Raw genomic sequence first — 27,852 nt, 5'->3', positions numbered from 1 at the left:
TAAACATTCAGGGGAATATGTTCTCAGCACTGGAATGTTTCTTCTTGCTTTGAAAGTAGAATTGTCAAAATTCTCATTATATGTAAATAAGGAAAGGGTCATTTGTACTGACCTTCCTGGATAACTGTTTAGCCATACTTGGGAAAGTAAATACTGAGAAAGAAACACTGTAGAGATTGACAGAAGTATGATATGAATGACACTGGGGAATATTTTAATTTTGGTAATGTACTGAATAAATAGTATTGCAGGATACAATACTATATACAGACATGGTTTTGTGGTTTGAGTGTTAGACTGTGACTCTTGACAGCAGGATTCGAATCTCCACATGGCCATGGAAACCCACTGGATGATCTTGGAGAAGTCACATTCTCTAAGCCTCAGAGGAAAGCAAAGGTTTTCAACACTGTGAACAAATTTTGTCAAAAAAACAAAAGAAAACAAAAACAAAAACCCTTGATAGATTGTCCTTAGGGTCGCTGTGAGTGGTAAATAATTTGAAGGTACACAACAATAACAGTTTTCAAAGGCAGCAAATCCTGACTAATCTTGGAAGCTGAGAAGGGTCAGCCCTGGTTAGTGCTTAGATGGGAAACTGGCAATGAATAACATGCTGTCAGCTATATTTCAGAGGAACAAACTGGCAAAAGCCACCTCTGAATATTCCTTGCCTAAGAAGACCCTATGGAATTCATGGGGTCACCATAAATTGACAAGGGACTTGAAGGCGCATGTACACACCCATGTAATTACTACAGAAGTAATACAATTTTGATACAGTCTAGTACTAATGGAGGAGATTGTATACGTTCCAGGAATTGCATCTTTCTGAATTTGCTTTGCCAGGTATTGCACCATTTGTTTTATGATGAAATCCCAGTTATATGTGCATTTTTGTTCTCTGTGTCTCTCTTTGTGGTGCACTTCAACAAAATGAGTTGTACTCCCATCAAAATTCTTAGTGTTTTTGGCAATACCATGGCCTTTCCTGCAGCCCTTGAAGTGTCTCACACCTCATCTGGAGGTGACAAGCTGTTATTCTCTGGGGTTAAGAAACATATTTGCAGCTAGAAACAAACATCAGTGCTAATTACCTCAGGAGCATTTCACAAGCTTTCTTTTTCCCCCCAAAGCATTATAGAGAGTTAGTGCTGGTGGTGGCCAAGATCATAATGGAAAATTGATGCTGATACTAATTTGTACACTCCAGAAATTATCGATACAATCATAGTCCTTTAGGAAATACAGTATGTCTATAGATTTATCTTTCTGGTCAGTTTAATGTAAAAATATAAATCAATCCAAAGTGATAATCTAAATATATTCTTTCAGGCAATTCCAACTGTGACATAAGTGCTTAGCAGCCACAGTGGCATTATGCACAATGGGAATAATCAGCCAGTTTAATTAGTTATCTTTAGAGATTAGTAATCACTCTTGTATAGTAGTAGTAGTAGTAATAATAATAATAATAATAATAATAATAATCTCTCTCCCCCTCCCACATATTTCAAGGCATTAGCCTGAGATGAAATGACAAGTCTACTTATTTGTCTTATATCATTAATGAAAATATAATTAAATTAGATGATCCTAGATGATAATTGTACTACATCTATTACGAGCTGGACATGTGTTTATTTCACAAGTTAAGTTACCGTAACTTAATAGATCTTTTAGTTTTAAACAACCAGGATTAGCCTCTTGTACACAACTGCTATAGTCCACTGGGTAAATGCCAAACTAGACATAAGACTCACTTACTTGCAGTGTTTCTCTTTTTTTTTTAATGCAAAATAAAATGGTGGAGAGAGAAAACCACCTGTTCCAGGGAAGGTCGCTTCCTAGACTTTTCTTCTGTATCAGTTTATTTTCTAAAAATCACCCCAAACCGAATTCCCTTCCACAAAAGGAAAGGTACAGATCCATGGCTGCATAGCTAGTGGTAATTTGAAAACAACAATAAAATGTCTGAGAAAATCTTTTCATGTTGGATCAGCTAATGTAGTTTAACTAAATCTGTAAATGAGGAATCCTGATGCTGAAACTTCTAATTTATCTGCTGCTGCTTCTTTGTTGTTGTTGTTGTGGTTGTTAACTGTTATTAAAATATTTCTGTTCCACTGTATATGTGTAGTTTGGAATAAAATTAGTTCAAACCATATAAATTATAAAATGATAAGAATAATTGCAACATTCTACTACATATAGGACAACTGAATAATTTAAAATTTTAAAACAATATTTACATTGTTATAGATAAGTACATATCTCTCAGATTCAGTTTCCTATCTGCATTGTGAGGACCATAATTTCCTACCTTCCAAGGGTGTTGTAAAAGTTACTTAGATAACAAGAAAAGAGATTGCACCTAAAGATTTGGAAAGATGTCTTTACTGTCAGAGCTGTTGGACAGTAGAGCACAGACTGCCGCTGGGGAGAGGGCTGGATCTTTTGAGATCTTTAAACAGATGTTGGATGGACAACTTTTAGAAGTACTGTAGTTGTGTATTCTTGCATAGCAGGGATTAGAGCACTGTGGTGTACCTTCCACCTTTACGATTCTATGATTCTATGCGTGAAGCTCTTTAAAACAACCATTCTTATTTGTATCAAATCATCAGAAATGTAGATTTGTGCTACATTATGTAAATACTCTTCCCCAAAGAAAAGATATAGGTTCTCTTCAACCACTACTGAAGCTGGTTTGGATTTTGGGAAAGCTTTATTTGTTACAATTAAAATTGTATGGTCCTCATACTAAAACAATCTGAAAAAGCGAGGAGAGCATAAGGACTATGATTCATAAAAATGTGTAACATTTTCCAAAGAAGCAGAAACTTTACCGATATCTCTGACATCACTTTTCACAGGAAAGGCATCAAGTTTATTAATGCCATTGTCACTTTCTCCATATCTTTTATCCTTTAGAGACTACACTTTTTAAATATTTCATGGGCAAATTGCTTAAAGCTTAAAGTGGATGCATAAAGAGGGTATGTACATGCTCTAAGTTAATATCCTTTTGTTGACTGATCTATTGTTTTCTTATCTTTGTAAGTGCAACCACAAGAGCAGCACTTATCCAGGCATGCAAGTACATACTGAAGGAGAATGGTGGTGGTATCTGTATTATCTTTAGATATATTGTTCCAGAGAGAAGAACAAATGCATTTGTCCTTGTCAGAAGAGGTCAGAATGAGGTAGTCTGTGATTTGAAATCAGACCTTTCTGAACTGGTTTTCATCTGGCCACAATAATCTTAAATCCAGAGAGCTCCAATATCCACTTATCCCTGCAAGGGAGGCTGATCATCACCGCCAGAGCCTAAGGGGAATGCTTCAGATAGACAAGAATGTTGAAATACCTGGGACATTGCTGATGATTAGAAATGATTAATTATGATGTTACAAGCAAGATTTAGCATGTAATAAGAGGAAATGAGGCATAAAAGACTATTCATGCAGGAGAAAAAGGAGAGAACTATAACAATGATGACTTTAGATTCTGAAGGAATCTTAAAGTGGAAAACGGGAAGAACATCAGACATAAATAACTTTAAATAGATCTGTCATTTTAGACAGACACAACATTTTGAAGTAGGGAAAATAGAACAATATCACATTCACTGATAGGTGAAAATTCTGTTAAGAGTTAAGAAAAGTACAAAAAGATCTTTGGCTTAATTTTGCCATTGTGTGGTTTCTAATTTATACTGCATTCCTGTTCAAAAAGAGCAGCAGACACTGAGGTGTGATCCTGGTTTTGTTTAAGCCTCCATAGTGCAATGAAAGGCATTCTTTGCCCTTCCAACACAGGGCTGATATGTGTTCAAAGTATGCTTGGAAATGGTATTAATATGTGTCCTCATCACCATGTGTTTAATCATGCATAATATACAAAACAGGATCTTAAATTAAAAACTAAAAACCTAATAGTTATAGTGAACTGAGGAAAAACTGACAAGAACATAGGCTGAAGCCTATAGTAGTCAAATAAGCAGTTTACTGCAAAAGCAGATATGAATAATATTTAGATTGAGGCAACACATTTTGGGGGGTTGGTGGGTGGGGATATAGTGTTTAAGGGACAAAGGAGGATGGTAAATAGAAACCGATATTAATTGGGAAAATGGTGGGCAGGGAGAAAAATAAAATAGACGAGTGGGAAATCGAATGTGGGTGAAGAATGTATGTAACATTTATCCGGGGTTCCACATTTAGCAAACAAAACATTGGAGAAGCAGAAGACACACCAGAATTATCAAGAAAAATCAGGTTGAGGTGTAGATATTAACAAAGCCAAAGTAAATGGGGCTCTTCCTCAGGCATTTGCTATGATCCAGGACCTTATGATTTCTACCAAATCTCTGAAGTTCTTTGCTTGCTTCGTAAATTACTAAGAAATCATGCTGACCCTGGAAATTTTTACACAGGCATGGGATAGGGATGGGATCACTCCCCTGTCCTTATCCCATCCTTGACCCATCCATGACTGTGATGGCGCAAAAGGCTTTCAAATCGTAGTACTGATCCCGCCATTAACATGTAATTAAAGCAGCATTGCATTAACATGAACTTCCATTAATGCAAAATGCCGGCCAATGTCGCTTTAGTGACAAGTTAATGATGGGATAATGACAGGATCTGCGTGACTTCATCTGAAACCCTTTCGCACTTCCCAGACAGGATAAGCATGAATCCCATCTGAAAGTCCTTCACACAATTGCCTGGGAAGGATGGGTCCCTCGTCTGATAATCCCACCTATAACAACAAGTTGTAGCCTATTGTCTACAGATAACCAGGTATAAGGCCATGTTTTTAGGAGAGGTTATGGGCTCAGTGAGACTACTTTGAGTCCCTTTAGGTTCTCTTGTGCCCCATATGGCATGGAACTTAGCAAACAAAATTTGGCTTCTGCCAGGACTCTTAAAACAGATTAAAAAAACAGAGTGTGTTGGGAAACGGAAAAGTCAAGGCCTTTCTGCAAACTTGGAATGAAGAAGCAATGCATGGGCTTCTGGACTGAAAGCAACCATTTAAAGGTTTAAAGATCTTTTTTTAAATACTTTGGCTTGTGGGAGGGTTCCCCACTCAATTAAAAAAAGGACAGAGGCGAATGTAGATGACAGTCTTTTTTCTATGGGCATAGTTATACAACATTTTAAAGTGTGTAGGTGTGGTTATAAATTGCCTCAAGCAGACATCTGAGTGGATGGCGTAATCAAAGTTATGTGGCTGTTCTAGTTGTGTGATGGTGCAGGGTACAAAAGAATGGGCATAGGGAACATTGATTCTTTAATGAACTATTCATGGCTGTGTAAGCATCTCCCATATATTTTCCTAATAATAAAGGACAACCATTATACATTTGTGCATTCTTGTTCTGTATAACTCTGTTTAATATACTATTCTGGACAAACTAGAGCTTTCAGAGTCTTTGGGAGAAACTCAAAATGGCACATAGATTCACGATATCCACTGGTTTAGCAGAAAACACTGCGTAAAAGACTGCTAAAAGTAGGAATAAAGTATAAATAAATGTTAACGTTTTTAAAACTCTGCATAACTAGGTCTTAATGTATCCATGTGTTGTGTTCTGGCATCTTTATCAAAGTTGGTGCGGGGGGGGGGGGGCATACTGTTAGATTTTCTCCAGTTTGAATCCTTCCTTCTCTCTCTCTCTCTCTCTCTCTCTGATATGTGATATAAAATATCTGATTGCCAGTTGGCTCTGAACTGCAGAGATTGTACAATATAAATTTTCCATTGAAGCCTGACCTCTATGGGCTGGTTCTATATTTTACAGGAAAGATAAAACAAATTGCAAGTATTAATATTTCTTTAACATCAAAATTGCCACAGAGAGAGTGCATTAGGACTGTCAGGCAACTCACATAATTAATTTGCCATCTTGGTGTGTGGGGAAGAGAATCCATACTCCTTTATGTTAACTCCAAGTTCGCTTTTCACACAATGCTGTGTCAATGATACAGGCAGATTAAGCAGCCATATGAGGGAAGCACAATTCATAGGGTACTTTGCATGAGATATGTAGCAATAGTCCTCTGTTGAAAAGATTAGACCCCAAACATATGTGAGAAATGTATTAACAGTAACAAAGATTTTATATGTATGTGGTGGAGATATCAGAATATAAAACAATGTTGGGAAAGGGTTATTTATATTTGTCAGATGAGTATCTGTCTGTCTCCATGAAGAAGTATTTATTCGATTTTTCCACACTACATCTAGGAAGTGGCAATATCGTTTTGTACACTTAGCATTTTTGCCACAATAAAACTATTTTGCACATTCACAGTGCTGAGAATTTTGTGTAGATTAAGTGGTAACAATGCCAGGGAAGCACATTTCAGTTCCTGATTGTAACACACAAAATATGGAAAAGTCAAAGGTGGCTGAAAACGTCTCTAAGGTATTGAATCTAAGCATGGTTTGTGCTGAACACTGAACTGGGGTAAAAATTCTAATTGCATCTAAAGAGCATCTAATAACCCAGCGTGCCATTTATAATTGAATGTTTTTATAAGACATTGCATTTGGCCTTGATGAATACATTTGTGCAATTATAGAAGGAAGCAAAGGCAACTTCTGAAAATTGTTTTTTCCATTTATTTCACGTGAGCTGTTGTTTTAATGTGGATATTAAAACATATTAAGATTTTTTATTGATGATGTAATGCCAGAAAGAGAATAAACTGCACTGTAGATTATATATTATAGATTGCTAAATTATATATTGTAACCTATGCGATCATTGTAGGAAGTGACTGTAATATTTTTTGTTTTCTGAGACATCAGAGCAGTTTAATAAAATGCTGTCTGCTTCTCAACTCTTCTTCTGTAATTAAGCTTAAATGCCTATTCTTCCTATTAGAAAACATACTGTTTATACTCATGTATAAGTCTATAAATTTAGATCAAAAAATTGACCCCCTAAAAACTGAGGCAACTTATTCACGAGTCAATGTAAGTACTGTATCTTAACTCTTATTTTAAAGAAGGAACCATCCCCCGGTGAAAGGCAAGAGTAAGATCTATCTTGGAAGCACCAGTCTCCTTAAGAGTGAGCACAAAGAGCTATGTCTGCTGTAATTTTGTAAGTTCTTTGACATTGTTTTGCTTTCCTTCATCCTTTAGATCCTTTGCTATATGCCCCTAAATTTTACCCTCGACTTATCCATGGTTCATATCAAAATCCATAATTTCAGTCCCAAAACATGCCCTCGATTTATACATGAGGTCGACTTATAGTCGAGTATATATGGCACTTCCTGTACAGTTTTGGCCTACTGTTCTTGAAGTTGCTTGAATTCTTCAGTAATACTAATAATGAGAGCTGACTCTGAATCAAGAATGGCTCCTTTGATTTGTAAAGTCTTGTTTCTGTCATCAGTCTTTGGAAGACCATTGTACCTTATGGTAGATAACAAAGGGGCATAAGCTGAAGTGTTCATTCAGGTACTTCCATTGGTGGTTGAACTTTGCGTCTTAGGTTTAATTCTTTTTTATTTTTCAATCATTTTTATTAATTTTTGAACAAAACTACATACAAATCATACAAAAATTCAAAACATTCCACAACACACATACCAGTTTTTTAAAAAAGACCCTACTCCCTCACTAATTTACAACCCTAACCCTAACAAAACTAACATATACCCCCTGCCACCCAACTTCTTTCCACATTAATAATAATAAAATAAAAAATATAAACACAATAACACACACCTAATTAAGAAAAGTACATAAACTATAATCAGCTTCTCGCTTCTCAAACCAAATATTTTGATACTCATTGTATCTAGATTTTCTACATAAGGCTGTTATTTTTATTTGACTTCTGTCCTAAAAACAAACAAAATTGCTTCAAATCTCTGATTCTGCAACAGTAACATTCCCTTCCTCCTTCCTCAGATACGATAACAATTCCCAGTCTTTAAAAAAATTCCAATGATTTTTCTTTGATCAACTTCACCAATTTGCCCATCTCAGCCATTTTAATGAATTGATTGAAATTCTCACTTGCCTTGGGAATTAATATGAAAAGCCACTTGGCTCAGTGCAAAAAAGCATTGGTAAAGTTTCTGTATGGTATGAAATGGGAGGAGGTCAGTGGGTGGGGGTGACTATGAGTTACCATACCTAGTGACACTAACCCTAGTGACGCCACTGACTGGTAGTAAAGAAGGATTAGGATGTTCTGTATTCCAGTCTGCAATGAAGATGGTACCAGTGAAGACACAAGTCTCAAACTGATGAATGAATGAATAATGAAGTTGCTGAAGAATATTTTTGTCCAGCAATTACGTTGTCTTGATACAGTGAAACTGCCATGGTTTCCCATGCCTATCTCTTTAGATGAAGGGACTGAGGGTACTTTCCTGTTTCCCAACTAATTGCTATCTATTTAGAGGTCTCTCTCATTACCTGGGCTCCCAACTCATGATCAATAGTATAGTTCAAAAAGGCAGAGTAACATAAACACTCCACTTCAGCATACTTCAGTGTTGGAATTTCAGAATATTTAGAGGGATGAAAGAGTAGGCGCCCTGTTATTATTTAAGGCCATTTAATTAAAAACAAAATAATAATAATAATAATAATAATAATAATAATAATAATAATGATAATTAAAAACAAAGTAGTAAATATACCCTGGGGAAGGAACATAGATTCCCCATCATTTAGGCACATATTTCAATGCTAGCTTTATAGTATATGTAAGGTATTACTCATCTTACAGCATATTAATATCTCATACAGTGCTGTCTCATAATCTGTATGGACCTGCCTTAAGCAAGAAATGCTTCATCAGATTTCTTACATATCTTAGCAAATTCATTAACAGGCATTATACACTGATGTCATGCTTCTAAGGAATTGCCATTATATCTATTACTGGAGCATCGTAGCTCACATTCAATCTGTGGAGAAAACACAGAGGCATCCATGGAAGATAATAATCTTTCTTGGGCATTGAAACTCATTGCGGCCTCAATTATAAGTATAACGGGCATTTATAAGTATAACAGCATGTGTCTTCAAGTTGCTTGTCATCTTATAGTGACCTCATGATATTTCATAGAGTTTTCTTAGGCAAGGAATATTGAGAAATGTTTTTGTCATTTCCTTCTTTTGAAATCAAACCTACAGCACCTGGTCATCTTTGGCACTGGCAGTCTCCCATCCAAGTACTAACCAGAGCTGATCCTGCTTAGTTTCCAAGATCAAACAGGATCTGGTGCCTTCAGTGTATTTTGTTGTGTGCCTTCAAGTCATTTCTGATTTATGGTGATCCTAAGGTGAACATGTGATGGTGTTTTCTTGGCAGTATTTGCTTTTGCCTTTGTTTTCCTCTGAGGCTGAGAGAGTGTACTGTGCCCAAGGTCACCCAGTGGTTTTCCTTGGCTCAGCAGGGATTCGAACTCTGGCCTCCAGAGTTCTAGTCCAGTACTCAAATCACTGGTATTTAAGCCTCATTTATCTATCAGGATAAGAATTACATTATTATTATAACTGATTGCATTATTATAGCTGATTCTCTTACCAGCATTGTATGGGTATTTATCAGCAAGGAGCAGCACTGTCCAGTATAGCAGCATTATGTTAACAGTCTTATCCATGGTGGAGGCTGACTTTAGTTAATCTTCTTCTTTGCTCATGAGCCGACTTTGGGCGCTTAAACGTTGCAAAATATAACCCCAAATGCATATTCACCCTATTATATCAGAATTCCTTTCCAGCGATTACAACTTTAAAATATCTGACGATGTTTGATGACAGTGGTTCTTTAAAACAAAAAGTCAGAGGAGATCTTTGTTTGCTTTTCTTTGATTCCACGAATTAATCATCTGTTTTTGGAAGACAGTTGGAAAGCAAGTATTATAAGCCAGACATCTTGACTTTTCTAACGAGTTTTAAAATTATTTTTCAACAAGAAGCTTGATTTTCTCCATTTCAGTGAATACAGATCTTTCCCTCATTCAGTCATTAAGTGAAACCATTTTTACCAAAATGCAAAGGGATTTTGTAGCACCTTTGAGACTAGCTGAAAGAAAGACAGAAACTGGTAGCGTGAGCTTTTGTAGACTTGAACCTGCTTTCTCAGATCCATGAGAAAAAAGCAGGTTCAAGTCTATGAAAGCTTCTGCTATCAGTTTCTTTTATTTAGTTTCAAAGGTGCTACAAGATCTCTTTGCATACAGTACTGCTTTTCCAGGCTAATATGGCTGTGTCTTTGAATTCTATTTTTGTCAAGGTACTTGTGAGTTAACTACTCTGATCCTTGTGGGTATTTACGGGATGGTATCTGTATGGACAGGTTCTATTTTTCAGGAATGTATTTCTTCCCATTTTGATTCATTTCCCCTATAAATTCATTACTGTCTGCCTTAATATTTCTATTCCTCGCTCAAATTTATTTAATCTCCGTGTGCCCTTGGTATCCACTGGGGTTGGTTCCAGGACCCTCTCCCTCACCATGGATACCAAAATCCGAGGATGCTCAGGTCCCATTAAATACAATGGCACTGTGAAATGGAGTCCCGTACACAAACTAGAAAAATCAAGGGTTGCTCTTTGAAATTTCAAAAAAATTTCAAGCCATGGATGGTTGAATCTGTGGATATCAAAGGCTGACAGTACTTGCCATTATGCAGCCAGTTTCATCCTCTTCTGATACTTCAGCAACTCTTGTTCCTTTTGGCCATGATTGGTAATGGTCTTCTAAAACTTCCATATTTAAGACATTTAGATTGGGAAGACATCTTTTCCCTGCGGACTACTTCTCTGGGAATTGAATCACTGAGGAAAATATCAGGTCAAGCTTTCCCCCCGTTATAATCATGCATTATTAAATAGATGTTTTCTGCAATGAGTATATCAAAGTGAAAATTCATACAGATTGTGCACCCAAGGCTGGTGTTGTTATTTGTTAGACCAGTTGAATTCCATAGACTAAATTAAAGTTTTAATCTTAACTAGACTAGACATATTAAATCACTGGAGCTTAAATATACACCTATAATGCTTCTATTGATTCAGTGGGCCTGTTTTAGTTGAGATTAACAATTTGATTCCCCCATGGATATTTTACTTAATATTGCTGGGTCACAGTCAATTTATCTAAACAGAATGGAAATGCCTTGGAAATGAAGAGGTTGAGGGAAGTTGAGGACCATTTCCTTCTTTGATTAATCTCGTAAGGCTGAATGAATTTGCTATTACTCTGTTCTTTCTAACTTTGTGGAGACATTTTCCCCATTGACTACATAAAAGTAAATATTGTGAGACCTTTAACTTCCTATTGCAGAATCTTGTTTCTTTTTCTTTTTTCACTGTTTGATAGGATGGTCCAATTCAAGGAAACCCTGGTGAAACTGTTTAAACAACATTATGAATTCAAAACAAAAGTAGCCAATCAATAATTTATCCAGTTTAGATCCTTTTGAAAAGATCTTGTGCTTAGACTTTGAACCAAACAGAGAGGAAGGTTTTGAGTCAATCTACAGTAGAAAATCATGTGTTAAGATCTGGGGATATTGCTGCCCATTATTTTGCAGAGGAAGGAATGATTGTTGATGCTCATATTTCTACTGATGATTTGACTAAAAGTTTTTTAAAGCTATTTACAGAGATAGGAACTAACTAATTAAAACTTATCAATTAGGAAATTTTGGCCTGTTACAGACTGCCAAAATAAAGCTGCTTCGGATCTCTTTGGAGGTATGCTGTTTAAATGATGCATGGGTCGTAAGAATCCAGAAGCTGCACCAAAGCTGCCCTCCAGTGCTTAGGAATGGAGTGTGGCTTTGGTGTGACCTCCGGACTCTTAGGACCCATGCATCATTCAAATAGCATACCTCCAAAGAGACCCGAAGCAGCTTTATTTTGGCAGTCTGTAACAGGCCCGTGTTTTTAAAAAAACTAAGAGAAAGTTTTAAGGCAAACCAAATGTAATTTAATCTTTGCTTCCAGTTCCAAACTATGGACAGTGAAAAAGAATGAATGTCATAATTTTTAAAAAATCAGAAAAGTACAATGGGATTACTTACATAAACAAGTTAGAAGCAACAGACAGCTATTTAACCAAGCACCACAACACTATGCATCACATGCATCATTTAAATAGCATACCTCCAAAGAGACCCGAAGCAGCTTTATTTTGGCAGTCTGTAACAGGCCTTTCTAACCAAAATTAAAGTTCTTAAACCTGGGGATTTTGCTGGAATCCCCCTGGGAAACAAAAAAGGCAGGTAAAGAGATTATAAAAATTTAGAAAGAGCCCAGCAGTGAAAAAGGGAAAACAACAGGTGGATTTGGGTGGGAAGGATGAGAAATTCTTTTAAAGAATATATTCATCTGTTTATTTCTATCCAAAGTTTGTAATAGGAATGGGGTGGGTGGGAGATAAATGATAATTGATATTTTGCAACTTCATTTTGCTATGTACAGACATTTAACTTAAATTTAAATCCAATTTGATATAAAGATAACAGCTATATCTCCCTCCGCCTTCTAACTTAAATGCAATTGAATTTAAAAATTTTTTTTTTTAGGTTAACAACAATTAACTCACTAACCCCTTTCCTATTATTTCCTTCTTTGGAAGTTTCTTCTCTTTCTGTATATCAGCAACTTGATCTATAATTAAGCATATGATTGATTTGGTAAAGTACATTAAAGCTCCAGGACACCTTCCCCTGCCCTCCCCCTGGCTGTGTGAAACATATTCTCACTGCTGGGCTCTTGTCTTTCTAAATTATTCACCCATATTAATTAAGCGGGCTTAGTTTCTTTAAATTAGTATCTACTTATTAGGGTGGAAATTTTCTTTAAATTGCTATCTACTGTATCTTTTAAAAGGATGATTCATTTCTTTCACAAAATTATAGGCCAATTATTTTTGGATAATGTATGGCACTTTTCATTTTGATGTTAAAGGAGTAGATGCCAATAGTACTTTGTATGAAGGGAAGCTGGATTCAACAACTGTTCCACTATTTATTTTTCTTATTGATTGAGCTTACTGGGGGAAAGGCTTTAAAACAGTGCAAGACTTTAAAAAATTGATTTATTTGTTAATTTTTGTAATTTGTTGACTTATCATCTGCTTTTGACCCAAGTTAAAATAAATCTTTATGGATTATATTGTAGATCCTAGGTTGCTGATCCTGTTGAAGGAGCAACTAACATATTGCTGCAAAAATTAGACTAGTGATGAATGGGATTTCCCCAACAGTGAAAGAAGTTACAGTGTGTTCTGGTACCCTTTCTTTTTCTTATTTTTGTTAACAGTTTGGTTCAATTGATTGTGACAAGTAGGTGCATGCTCACCTGCCACAGAAAATAAGAAGATCAGTATTTTATGAATAAGAAATTTTGACAGGGTTGGTTTGGAAAGTAGATAGAGCCGGTTTGACAGAATGAACAGGTTGGTTTTAATTTCACTAAAACTAAAGGGGTTGTATTTGGTAAGCAATCCTCCATACTGATATGGTCAGTTTCTAATACAGTAATACCATTCAGCCAGTTAAATCATCAATTATCTAGGGTTGTTTCTGGAATCCTTTGGAAGCCCCAAGAGGATGCTGTTCAGCTTGTCCTTTCTGTGTTATATTTTTGGGGCTTTAATCTACTATTAGTTCAGGAGATGGTCAGTAGTTATTTTCTGAACAAAGTGCAGGCTCAGTCTCTTTGCACACTACTTTACATGTCCAAATAGGAGTGGGTTGACCCTGTGTAAGCTAGAGTACAAGAAAGGCTTCTTCATTTTCAGGATAGAAATTAACACTTGCCATCTTCATGACTATGAAGTTTATGGCTCTCCCTTACATTTCAAAGGAAAGCAGCTCCATTACAGACACCTAACTGGAGGTGTCAATTGTCAACTGAGTAAAAACCAGCTGATGTCTACATCTCAGGCAGTATCCAGACTAATAAAGACCAGAAGTATTTTGTTCCTTTTCTTTCCAGGTTTATTTTGGAGATCCATGTATATATTTTTTTATCCCAGAATATTTTATGTCAGCTCCAGGTATGATCAGAGACTTCATACCAATTCCCAATTTTAGTTGCTTATAACCCAGTATAAAAACGGAAAGAACAGGAGCAAGATCTGTCACTTTTCAATCAGCCTGGTTGTTTTGAAAATTATTTCTTCTTATTATGTTAATTATCTTTACTTCTAAATTTTCTAGATTGTAGCCATGTACAGTGGGCCCTTCCCTTACCCAGGGGATCCATTCCAGAACCCCTCCCCCCCCGGTGTAAGAGGAATTCCGCATATGCTTGAGCCCCATTAAAAATAATGGGGCTCATGCCCATGCTGTAGTGCATGCACCAATGGCATTGACCATTACCCCTTCTGGGGCACCAAGGCTTCTTCTGGTGCAGCTTTCAGTGTATGCTGAAAGCCATGTATATCGCTAAATTCTCATTGATGTTTTCAGGTTTTTATTAATACAGTGGATCTACCATAGTTGATGTCAGTTTTATCTTTCCTGATAAAATGAGGCTATATAGATGTCTTCACTATAAGTATGCATATGAAAAATATTTGACTTTAGGCTCAGGAAGAATTTTGTTCTACCTATTTAATTCATTTGCTGTTCAATATTGGAAAAAATGTGTTACCTTGCATATTTTCTTATTCGCTCTTTGTGGCTAGGAAATTGAGAATAATTGCCGTCTTATCCATGGGGAATCTGTTCTGGACTCCCCCCCCCCCCCAAGATAACAAAAAAATGCAGGACTGTGTGAGATGTTTAAATGTATATATGTGCATACATTTGAAACAACAGGGATTGCAGTCTGCAGAAGCTCAAATCTGTGGATGGGAAGCCTGCAGAGAGAGAACCCCCCCCCCCACTGTATATGTGTTTCTCACTTCTGAATGTTTCCTATGTTTATGTAGACAATAAAACTATCACTATTACTACATGTGAAGTCAAAGGCTTTTATGGCCAGCATCCATAGTTTTTTGTGGGTTTTTCGGTATATATGGCCATGTTCTAGAAGAGTTTATGCCTGATGTTTCTCCAGCATCTATGCCTGACATCTTCAGAGAAAGAAGATGCCAGCCACAGATGCTGGCGAAACGTCAGGTATAAACTCTTCTAGAACATGGCCACATAGCCTGAAAAATATTACTACACTTTATGAAGGAATTAATTTTTTCCCCTACCGACACCTGTTTTTCAGGAGATGGTTTAGATCTTTTGCATATAAAAAGCCCAGACTCAAAATCCCAGACTTCTGGCAAAGTTTTAAATGCTTGAAGTGGTGTCATTGTTTGGGTCTTTTAACTATTTATTCCATAAAACTACAGAAAATGGTTTTAATTAGTTCTAACTATGCTGTTGGCTTTTGTATTCTAGAAAATTACCACTGAGAACTGGATTGAACACATCAATTAATTTTACATAGACCAATGATTGGCTGCCAAATGGTACAGACTTTGTTATTACTGACCTGAACTGGAGTTGAACCAGAAACCTGTAATTGAAAGATTCTATAGCTGACCCCTTACTAATCCATTCCCACCTGCCGGTCTTTATTACTTGAAATTTATAGAAAATCACATTAGACACAGGTGAGCAATGCCAGATTTAGTGTCCCTTCCAGGATCACAGCAGCTTGTGTTAATATAGTTTCATGCAAAGTGAATGTTCATTTCTTATCTTTCCCCTCTTTCTTCTTAGAATATAAATTAGTAGACCAAACAAAACTAAACAAAAATCTTAATGTTAATAGCTTGTGGTGTGCTATGGTGAAAGCAGCTAAAGATCTAAGAGCTCAAGTCTGGGCAAACACATAGCTTGCAGGTTAGGTTCAGCTGTTACCTGTATTTTCCAGTGAGTTTGCATAATGCTGCTGGCAGTGGGCAGAGGCCACACATGATAATTCTGGCAAATATTCTTGCTGCAAGGACACTTAAAGGAATGAGTTTGAATTACAGCCTACATATGTAAAGCTAAGAATTTTTAGTTGTTACAAGTAAGTTAACAAGTGACTCAAGTCACATAAAGAAGAAGAGCCAGGATTCTCAATAGGTAGACATAAACAATAACTTCTTATCCTCAAGACCAAGTGTGCATTGTCATGTTTTCCTCTTTCTTTTTCTAGTCTGAATGTGCTCATTCACTGGATCTAGCCTTCTTATCCCATGCAATGCTTAGTCTGCTGAGACTCTGTTGATCTCCAGCCAGGTCCTGCATGAACTTCCTAAAACATATTTTCACAGGGAGGCAATGGAGAAATAAAAAACGAATCAATCTACATGGTGGGTGGAAATGAAAACCTTTCTAGTATAGGAGTTCCCCTCTGCTGGCTTTCTTCCTTTCCAGAAAAAAGTTGCTCAGTAAATGCAAAAATGGATACAAGGATTTCTTGCACAAAATGTGGTTGTGTAAAGGGCAATATACAATTCTTCCCAAGTACTAACAAAAGAAAAGTTTTTTTAAAGACATTAAAAAGGTTGGCTTTTGAAAAGTAACTTTACATTTTGGCTTAATTGGCTATTGTGTGTCCAACTTTGTAAAAAACATGAATTTTATACAAAGAAATTATTACATTAAGAACAATACTATCATGTATGTAAAGCACATGCCTTAAAACCTGCGTGGTGGATGAAGAGAGATTGTAAACTATGGGGCTGGACAGATGGGCAGAAAGGGGTGCTTGCGTGCCATGATGGCATCTGCGCGGTGCGGTGCGGCATGGTGCCCAGTGGAAGTCATTGTCTCATGCCATGTCTGTGTAGGGACATGCCAAGATGGCGCCTGAAGTGCACAGTAGGGTTTCTGAGCATGTAAATGCTCAGCCCCTGCACACCCCTAGTTCAGGCCCAGGCCAGCGCAAAGCACCCATCTGTCAAGCCCCTATGTATCCATTAAAATGTTTATGCTTGGTCTGTAAGAATTTAATTTAACATGTATAGATTACTTTCATAGTTCTTCCCCAGTTCCTTAAATGTTCTGCATATTTCCAGAGCTTTTCTTGAAAAGAAGAAAAACAAGGACTATTTTTTCAGAGTTCAGAAAGATAACTTCCTCTATCACCCCATATTTTCCTAGCTGAGAAGTGCTCTTGGACAGCTCCTAACCCACACCACCAATACACTCTCTTCTGTGTGAGTTGTAATAGTAAAAGCTGTATTTTTCATGCTGTCCCCAATCATAGGCTGACATGATAATAATGAGTATGTAATAACAGTCAGTAGGCCCAGGAGATGAAGAGGGAGGCAAAGAAAGTACTAGCTCTCACCCATTTTCTCCTGCTGCTATTTGCAAGGTAACGTAAGGAGCAGGTGTTTGGTTTTTTAATGACCTAGTGACACCAAATGCAGTGTGTCCTTCTCTTATGTGGGGGATCAGTTCCGGACTTCCTCATGTAAGGGAAATTCTGCAAATGCTCGAGCCCCATGGAAAACAATGGGGCTCAGGCACGTGGCACAGTGTGGCGTGCATGCCAGAGGCACACGTGCCATTGACTTTTTCGGCGCATGGCTTTCAGCATAAGCTAAAAGCCACATATAGTGTGCCCACGTATAACATGGGTGCACTGTACTTTTATGAACAAGGAGAGTTGAGACAATCAAGACCAGGAATTTAAATTCAGACTTGTATTTTTAGTGAAGCTAGAAAGAATTTGGAGGCTTAAAGACTGCCTTGTTCAAGGCTGGTTTTTTTTAATGACTTTTTAATTTCTAAATCTGACCCTGGCCCATGAGTCTTCCCCCCACCCCACCATCCTGGCAACCCTTTTTAGATACTTGGTGAATCGGACCCTGTATGAAGAGGGGGAAATCATAGTTGCATCTATTGTTTGTACTTCCAGCCTCTTTGTATTCAGCCAACACAAGTATCTGAGGTTGGCCTCTTGTACATACAGCGTTTCCAATCATAGGGGAGTTTGCATGTATACTGTTGAAAAACTGGGAATTGGTCCAATTGTCCTTGCCTTATCAAGACAAAATAGAACTAGGAAGTCTACGGCTTATACCACTTCAGCTGAAAACTTGTGCGTGCTTATTGTAGGTCTGGCTCTAGAGGAGTCATGTTTCCACCTTCTTCTTTGAGTTGTCAGCTTATTATTGTGTGTGTTAGTATTCTTTCAAACCTGCCCTCTTAGAAAATGAATAACAACTGTAAAGCTCCTTTCTTCTGACAGCTTTTGAATGAGAATCAGTATAGTGTTTTTAAGGTTTTCTTTTTCATCTTTTTGGTTATGAATTCTGCATTTCTGTACCTGTGCACAGAAAGAGTAATGGGTAATCTCTTTGTCTCTGGGGTACCCTGTGTTACATTCTGTTCTATACAAAGAGAGAGAGTTATTAGCAGTACCTTTTTAATCAGCATGAATGTCTTGAGAAAGACAGTGGGTTCTCTGTAACTATGAAGCTGAACACATTTTTAAAATGCACTCTGCATACTCTTTTTTTTTTTGCTTCAGGTGTTGAGAAAATACTTGATTGCAATTTCTTAGTTTCAAAAACCAGTCTTAGCTTGCCCTCTGATCAAATAAAGATATAAGATGCTCTCTTTTTTTATAGTAGGCCATGCTACATGATTTAACATACCAAGTTTCAACTTGTAAATACTTGATAAAAATAAATGGTGCAATCAACAAGATGAGGTGTGTGTGATGGTTTGCTAGGTGTGAAAACCATACTTCTGAAAAATCAATTTGTGTGACTTTCATGTGCTGTCATAATGTCAGGTTGATGTTGCATCCTTTTGGATTTTTAATGAAATGTATTCTGCATTAAAATCTATGCTGTTTTATCCACTTGTTGTGAATAACCTAGATATTTCCAGTAGCTGAAAAGACTAGAGAGCAATTGTGTTTTAGTGGTTTGGGTGTTGGCCTAGGGCTCTGGGAAACATTTCCAATCCTGGCATGGTGATGGACAGCTACTAGGTGACCTTGGACAAGTCACAATGTCTCATCCTTAGAAAAAGGCAATGACAAACCCTCTCTGAACAAACCTTGGCAAGAAAACCCCTTGATAAATTCATCTTAGATTCACCATAATTAGGAAATGCTTGAAGACACACAATAACAACAACTGATTGTAACCTTCTTTAATTCTGGATCTCAGGAATGAAGTATTCCAATAGGTGAATTATGTAGGTGGTGTAGGACACAGAGGAAAAACACTTTCTTTAATTCCCCTTTCTTACATTGTTTGAGGATGCTTTCATGAAATGTATTTCCAGGTCCATCACTCCTCCTCATCGGCCCAAAAAATATTGTGGAGTCAGGTCTGGGATTTGAACTGATCATTCTAGTAGATTTCTTTAAATAATAATTTTTTACTTACAAACGTTCTTATTTAAAATAACATCCATAACATACATCCGTAACATACAGTTTCCATATCATATAAAGACAAACTATAGTATATTACATCAAGAAAAAAAGAAAAGAAAACCGCAGCCTCTACTATTACACAAAAACCTCCTTTAACTTCCAATTAGTTTCCCCGAATTTCCATTCCAGTAGATTTCTAGATCATAATGTCCATAATCAACTTGGTTTGAAAAGAAAGTTCCCCAAAAGAGCACCACAGCAAATTAAGTCTTGTTGCTAATCTCCACACTTCTTGGCAATAAGTACATTCATGTGCCGTTTTCATATATGTTTTGAGTTTTAATAGTCCCTGCATTTGTGTCATCTTTCAAGCATTCTGTACTTTACTGTCATAACCTTTTTACATCCCTGACCACCCTCCCCCTGCAGTAACTGCCTTGCTAGGTACCAAATTGCATAAGTGGCCTAATTGCATAAGACCACTTTTGCTACATTTTGAAATTATAAAACAGCATGGATGCTATGTGTGCATTTATAGTCCATGCCTAACCTAGTTGGAGCTACTGTAGTATATTGGTTTGAGTGTTGAACTGGGACTTCAGGAGACCAGAATTTGAATTTCAGCTTATCCATGGAAATCCACTGGGTAAACTTGAGTTGATCACACTCTCTCAGCCTTAAAGGAAGACAATGGCAAATATCATCTGAATAAATAAAAATCCTAGAAGTGTTGCCATAAGCCCAGGTTGATTTGAAGGCAAAGGAAACAATGCCAAAGAACTTTAAAAATTTCCAGCAGGCATAATTTTGTGCTCATATTAAAGGCTAGATGGATAAAATTACACTTTTGACTTTCACCAGGGGATGACTCCTTTTAAATTAAGAGTTAAAGTATAACACATATCCATAGATAAGTCGACTTTTTGGGGTCAATTTTTGACTAAAATTTCTAGACTTATACATGGGTATATACAGTAAGCATCTATTGCTCCTTCTGTATCTTCAACTTTTTGGAGTGGGGTAGTAGTGTTCATAGATGGAGTACTCAACCACTTAACCAGGATTGTGGGTGGAATAAAAGAAACTGTGTGATGAGGCACAGACAAAGGAAACATTTTCAGCCAAGTGGTATAAAGATGCCTCTTTAGTTACTATTTGGTTTAGCTCATGAACCCTGGGCATATGTGATTATCTTTAACTTGTATAATTTACTCATGAATGCCATTGTGTTGAAAATATCAAAACCTAAGTGCCTTTATAAAAGGAGATGGTAGCTGATTCTTAGGAATTAGGCTGCAGTATGCCCCATTTCTTAAGAGTCAATTTGAATTGATATTCCTTTTGAAATCATTCAGGGAGTGATGAATGCATGGGTTTCTTTGTTTCGTTTTTGGAATATATCATGAACAGTGCTTCTTATGTCGAATAGTATATTTCTAGCATATTCATTCATTAATGTGTCAATAAGAGTCAGATTACTGGCCTTGTGTAAGCCTTTCTTTTTACAGAAAGCAAGTAAAGATGTTTACTAATTTTAAAGTTGTTGCATGGTGATACAGATCTAGCTTTCAGACTGAATAAATTATTGAAAAGTACATAGTTGTCTTGAACAACTGATTAAACACAGCAGGATTTCTGGGGAACAGGAGAGAACCGTTTTAGCAGATTAGGGTACCTGAGCACCAAATTATTATTATTTTTTTGGAAATTTGAATTTTTGGCTTAATGAGTACTTAACACCCCCCAAGCTTTTTAAAAATAAAACTGATTAATATAGATCTCTATTCCACAGTGAACAGCTTTTTGCATGTAGCAAGTTTTGCATAGAAGGAAGTGCCAATCTGTTGTTTAGTTTTGCTCCCTTTTCATCTACTGATTTAGCATTAGCTAGCAAGGCCAATGTACTTAGATGGGATGATAGCCATCACCACATCAATGTTAGTTCTTCCTTCTGCTTTAAAAGCAGTTCTGTTTTTTGCTTTTCAGGTTTGCTTTGCTAAATAAATTCTTGTGAACTGATTCTCTCCCCCCCCCCCCATCACTTAAAACAATTCCTTGGGGAACCATTTGCACTTTTTGTAGGATACTTACATTCTCTTTTTACAAGGAAAAGGGTTGTCGTGTTGTCTGTTCTGGAGCATGTTTAAAAGCTGACTACTGTGTCAAGGTCACATTAGTATTACAAATGCTTCCAACAGGATCAAAACACATATGGACTACTGTGACCTTTACATGTCTGAAGATTCATTAAACTGGGATGGGGAGGGTTCAGGATACTGAGGCAGAGCTGTTCAAATGATTTGCCAGTTATTTTTTAAAGTGCATATCAACTTATTTCAGCCTTTAATTTAATACTCCTGTAATTTTAGGATTACTCGGGTTTTGCTAAGAAACATATGGAAAGACTGGCTCTTTTGGCAAGAGAAATACTTTTCACAAAAGCTTTGTCTTACACCACACAATGTAAGATATTTGAGAGGCTTTGTGCTGGTTTCTCAAGACATACAAGCTCAGGAAATCTCATTTTGCATTTAGTCGAAAACATCATTCCACCAGAAGCTATTCAGAAAGTTGATACAAAATGCATCTCACTTCCTTGTTTGGAGCTGTTTGCAGGTTTTCACATGGCATTGTTAAGCGGCTGTCTAGACTTTTGAGTGTTTTAGCTCTTGAGATAGACTGATGCAGTAGGCTGGGTTTAGTTTCTTCTAATCTGTTTCTCTTTCAGTATCATTGAGATGGGCGCTGTTGAATATGCTGACTTGATACATTTTGTTTTTGCCATTTCATGCAGCCTCAAAATTCATTATAATCAAATACCATCTTATATCTTTAGTTTATTTCATAAAACTTTATGAAATGGAGGATGTCCAAGAATGAGAAACTGCCTACATATATACAGAGGACATGTTAAGAAAGCTTGCAATTCAAATAATGCTCTGTGAATGTTACTGCTGGAATTTGTTAATCTTCAAGTATTTCCCCATTATCTCTGTGCTTGCATTAAATATGTGCTGTGAGAGGGGGAAACAATGCAGGAATTAATGGCTTATAACTGAAACGGTGTGCATCTGCTGTGCTGAAAGTAGCAGTGCATGCTTATCCAAAATGCTGAGCACTTGACTCATCCATCTATCAATAATTTTATTGGTGCTGCTACTTACAAAGCATAATGGAACATGTGATCCTACACCTGTGCAACCATGTGTGGGTACATGATAATCTCCAGTTGATGCTCTTACCCTAAGAATTGCTTTACATAAAATACAGCATCTCTTATTTCAATTCGATGAGATCGACCTATGGCTTGCTTGTGTACATAGTTGTGGTTGCAAGCGCACCCAGTAACAGTTGTACAAAGTTCAACTTTGCAGCAGCAGCAGTTGTGCTGCTTAGAAAAATAGGACCTGATGCAACCCAAATGTGAATGCTTAGGAGGATGTATAAAGAGTGATCAGCATAACTACTGTAAAACTTCACCCTGTGCATACATGCTAGTTTCCTCACTTTGCAGGGGAAAGTGCAGAGACATTTAGGAAGGCTTAAGGTCATATGGATTTAAAATTCAGTTATCTATATCTTTATATGTTATACAACATGTTTATGCATATGTAAGAAAACTATTGTGGAGAACTAGTGTGGTATAACATTGGACATCAGCATTCAGTTCTTCACTTGACAGTGGAATCCCATTGAATGACCTTAGGTGAGTCACACACTCTCATCCCCAGAAAATCCCATGATAGCTTTGACTAAGGGTCGCCATAAGTCGGAAATGACTTGAAGCCACACAACAACAACAACTAAGCAAAATAAAAGTGAAGCTAGTTCAAAACACCAAGTAGCAAAAATTAGTACTGCAGCTACAATTTTGATAGGAATGGAATAAATTGTCAGAAGATATGAGAGCATTCTTGTTTGCACAGCTGCACCCTTAGATTTAGATTGTTTGCTGATATTTCCACCTCTTGTCTTAATTACTTTTGTTTATTAATAACTACATAATAATGAGAATGTGACTTTTACTGAGTGAGCAATAATTTAATGGATAGGTGTGTGTGTATATTATGTTTTAATCGGTAAAAAAAAATCTTTGAAACTATTTTTTTCTAAAGATGATTATACCCAGCCATATGTACAGTCTCTCACATTCTCCTCTATATATTGTTGAAGGTATATTGAGTATAAATATTGTTTACATAGATTTCAAATCTGACAAGAATTTTCTGCTTGATACTTTATATCTCTTATGCCTCTAAAATAAAATAATAAAATTGTAAGACACTGGGAAAATAAATTATTTAGACTGCAATTCAGACAATTACCTAAAGCCGATCTACCTGCTAAATTGTGTTTACGTCTGATGTGGAGGCACTTATTTAGAACTGAAGTAATGAATAGGCCAATCTTGGCCTTTTGTCTAGGGGTTAATGTTACACATTGCATTCATTTTACCTGACAGAATTGTAAGGAATGTAGTGTTCACTTAACTTTCTACATGAAACCACATTCTCAACATCATTTTCCAGGTGTAGCTTTGCACCTGGGCTTGGTGTGCAATGACATCTTCAGGAAAGCATGCAATTCATGGTTGGGAGGGGAGGGTGGATCTTTCCTATCTTCTACCTAAGTACTGACTAAAATGTACACATAATTTAAAAACATATGCATGTGTTTAAACACATATTAAAATTTCATCTTAGATATCTTGAAGCCTGAAGCTGCTCATAATCCACTTTTCTTCAGTAGAGGTTTGAAAAACATCAAGCTTAAATAGCATTTAATTTGGTTTTTTTTAAAGGCACAAACACAAAAATGAATACAAGTTTTTAGCTTCTTTCCACATAGGCTCTTCCCACCTTTCAAAAATACCAGGACCTCAAGTTGAACACATTTCCCTCTAAACTGGAAAGACATTTAAAAATCTACCTTTGTTTTTGCATATTAGGTTCCCACTTGGATTAATTTTTTTTAAGAAAACACAAATCTTGCTAATTGCATGTGCTTCTCTACTTAAAACCACAGGCCAGATTCCCTTTGTGAATTAGAAATGCTGAGTCCATATGCAGGGACTTGCAAATTGCTTTACATTATTCAATTTTTTAAAAAGGAAAACCTCTGCCAGATGTTTTACTCTTTCATTTTAAAATAAATTCCAAAGTCACTGCAAAATTCTCAGAGATTTCCTCGTTCCAAAGCACAGCTAGGCTACATTACACCCTCTTTAAATTCAGATAGAACTGCTACTCCACACAAACCCTGTTACATACAGGGGTTGCTTCATGTTTGAGGAGGCCCTTAATAAAGGGCACCCTGGTGAGCTAAGAAAAAGGGTGACAGTGAACTCAGGACAGTTTGGAGCTGCTATGTGAGGATTCTGCAAAGTCCTGAGAGATGATACCTCATCAAGACTGTGGAGTTTTCAAATGGTAGCTCCCAAGCTCAGCATGCAGCTGTCCATGCATCAGGGATCCTTGCTGGAGTACTGTGGCCCTACAGCCAACTTGAAGATGCTCCATGATGGTTCTCATACTGGTGGCACAATAAATATAAATGGAAGAATGCAAGAAGAACCCTGTTGGATCAGGCCAAAGGCCCTTCAAGTCCCTCAATCTGTTCACTAAAGGTCAAACAAGAGCTTAGGCATTTGTGCTCTCAAGTAATGGATAAACAGAGACACCCTGCCTCTGGTGCATAGGAGTTTATATCACAGAGCTCCAAACATCATGCTTCTGTCACCCAAATGTCATCAAAATGGGGCCAAAGCGTCACCAGTGTGATCATGCCTGGTGCTTCTAAAGTGAAATGGAAGAGTTATCACCGTGGAATTGTCAATGGAGAAACCCTTTTCTTATTATTAATGGATTAATCCACTAATAAGGAAAGGGCTGCTTCCCTGATGATTCCATGGCAATTCCATGGCGATAACACTTCCATTCCACTTTAGAAGCACCTGTGGCATGATCGCACTGATGATGCTTCCACCCCATTTGATGACGTTTGGGCGATGGAAGCGCCGCGTGTGATAAACTCCATACAGTCAAGTCATATCGTAACCATTGATGGTTCTGCCCACCATGATCCTATCTGCTCTTAAAGCTGTCCAACCATCACCACATTTTTGTTGGGAAACTTATTATTTGATGGGTACACATCATCATCATCATCATCATCAGAGAATAATTCTGGCAGTTAAATTTGAGACCTCACTTTTCCTTTGGTCATAGAAGGGGAATTATGTTCATGGAAAGATTCCTTTCTCCATTTGTCCAAATTAGTAAGCAAGCTCATTGCAGGGTGCTTCACAATTTTAAAGTCTTCAGAGATATTTTTTAAAGATTTAGTTCCAACATTAATTTGTTTCTCTCAGATGGCTGACATTACAAAGAGATTTACTATCTGCTTACTCAATGTTGCCAGTCCGTTGATAGTTTCTGCAGTCTAGCTGGAGTGATTAAAAGAAATTCCTATGCATTGGAGGTGTATTTGCTGTTTCAAGGAAAAAGTATGACTAACACAAGCTGTCCGTTTCATTCTAATGGAATGATAGTGTTCTCTTTCTAATTGACATTATCTGAGACTTTCTTAGATTTCTTGTTAATAAATGACTACTCTTATCTAAGTCAGCTTTGATTGATTGACTGAAGTTTTGTTAATCAGTGCTTTCTAGATTGTTGTCAGTGGCTACACGGAAATTCTTTAAAACGTAATCAATAAGCTTGAATGTTTGTCAAGAGAAGAACAGAGCTCCTTGACAACTGCTGCAGTGTCTCATCATGGTGTCGTTATTTCCTGCCTTAATTGCCTTATGAGCTGTGATGTAATAAAATTATCTGCAGAAACTTGATCATCTTCCTAGTTGTTTAGCATGCATGTTTATCTTTCCCATTACTTTGATATTTTAAGGTCTGCTGGCATGTCAGGCATATAGACATATGCTGAAGAAGGCTTTGAGAACTTGTCAGCTGAAGTTTCTCAAGAAATACTGTGCTGCTTGGGACCAGAGAAGATATTCCTTGCCCCCATTTAAAATTTTATAGCAGATATCTTAAGATATGTACCTGGTTTTGTAAAGTGTTGCAGCGTATAATCAAGCAGATGGCACACATTTTTAAAACCTTAAAACTAAGGCGGGGTGTCCTTCATAATGAGGAGTGCTTGACAGTTATGTATGTATGTGCATATGTTTTTAGTAAACTATTTATATCCTGCCCTCTATCCTTTGCTTTGTTTTTCTCTTCTCTTTCTTCTGTCTGATGTATGCCCTGAGGATCTCAGGGTGTTGTATAATGCAATCACTTTGGAACAGCTTAAAACAGTTAAGAATTTTAAATGCATGACAAGCATTTTAAAAGAATAAAGAAAAAGTAGTTACACTACCAAAACTATTGCAAAATGCAAGGTGAATTACCTCAAAATTGGCAATATGTAGCTGGGTCTCATATGAATATGTATCCTGAATATGTCAGGAAGTTTCCTTATATTATTTCTTGCTGGAAGTGCTCATTTTGCATACTCACAGCACCTTTATCTCATAATATTTTACTTTTTCAAATGTTTGGCACTAAATATTAACTGTTGGTTCCTCACATAGCCTCCTGCTTGCATCTTTGCGATTCTTTCCCCATATTGTTTTGCTTCATGCCAAATGCCAGACAGAGGATGGGGAAGAGTAGAAAGAGAGCAAAAGACCATGGAGGACAAAACAGACAAATATAAGACTTCACTTTCCAGTCTCCTCCCTATTTCTTCTGTGCTTTCCCTTTGCAGCCTAGCCTCAGAGAATCCAACTCTTAACAGCTCATGTAGTGGGGAATCAGGAATGTTTACTCTGTTTGCTGATCACATTGAGTTTTGAGAGAAGGGTGGGCCATAAATCAAGTAAATGAAAAGAAGTGCAATGAAATGATACTTACAATGTTATCTGGAAGCAGTATTGACCAAAGCCTCCCATCAGCTTTGGGGAGCATACCCACTTAGCATACCCACTGCTAAGTATTGTGGGAGTTTAGGCTAGTCTTTTCTCTCATTTTACACAGGTTTTCCTATTTGAATCACTGTCACAGGATTGTTCTCTCTTTGGTGGGCCAGTCAGTCTATGTCTAGTTTAAAGATAAATAACTATCAGAAGGAAGAGTAAGATGTCGCCTATCAAGACTTGGACAATAGACTGACCAATCACAAAAATCAGCTGCTTAAAATTTTCTCTGCTGCAGCAAGAAATTTACATCTGTACTCGTGGTTTGTATTTACACACAAATCTCTGTCCTTTTTGGCCTGTTCTTCTTAGCAATGCATTGCTTCTCAGTTGGTGGACGGTAAGTGGTAATCCTGTAGGAGTTGTACTGAGAAATACCTGCACAGTAATAAATAGCTGACTCTTAGAGCCAATCTACATGATGAACATTATCCTGGTAGAACGTGTGTAGAATGTGATCCGGCCATACGCAATTTTCATGCATTCATCCTTTTTTTTTTTTTGTGGTGGGGAGGGGAGTGAAAAAGCCTTCA

At 37.0% G+C, this 27,852-nt stretch overlaps 1 protein-coding gene across 1 annotated transcript in view; it reads left to right on the top strand.

Annotated features, from left to right (window-relative positions):
- MACROD2 (mono-ADP ribosylhydrolase 2) overlaps positions 1 to 27,852 on the top strand; it is a 1,190,526-nt gene that overhangs the window by 279,833 nt on the left and 882,841 nt on the right. The window lies entirely within an intron of this gene.

The sequence above is a fragment of the Sceloporus undulatus genome, chromosome 1 (assembly GCF_019175285.1).
Source record: "Sceloporus undulatus isolate JIND9_A2432 ecotype Alabama chromosome 1, SceUnd_v1.1, whole genome shotgun sequence".
In the NCBI taxonomy this organism is placed as follows: Eukaryota; Metazoa; Chordata; class Lepidosauria; order Squamata; family Phrynosomatidae; genus Sceloporus; species Sceloporus undulatus.
This window is presented reverse-complemented; position numbering and strand designations above follow the sequence as displayed.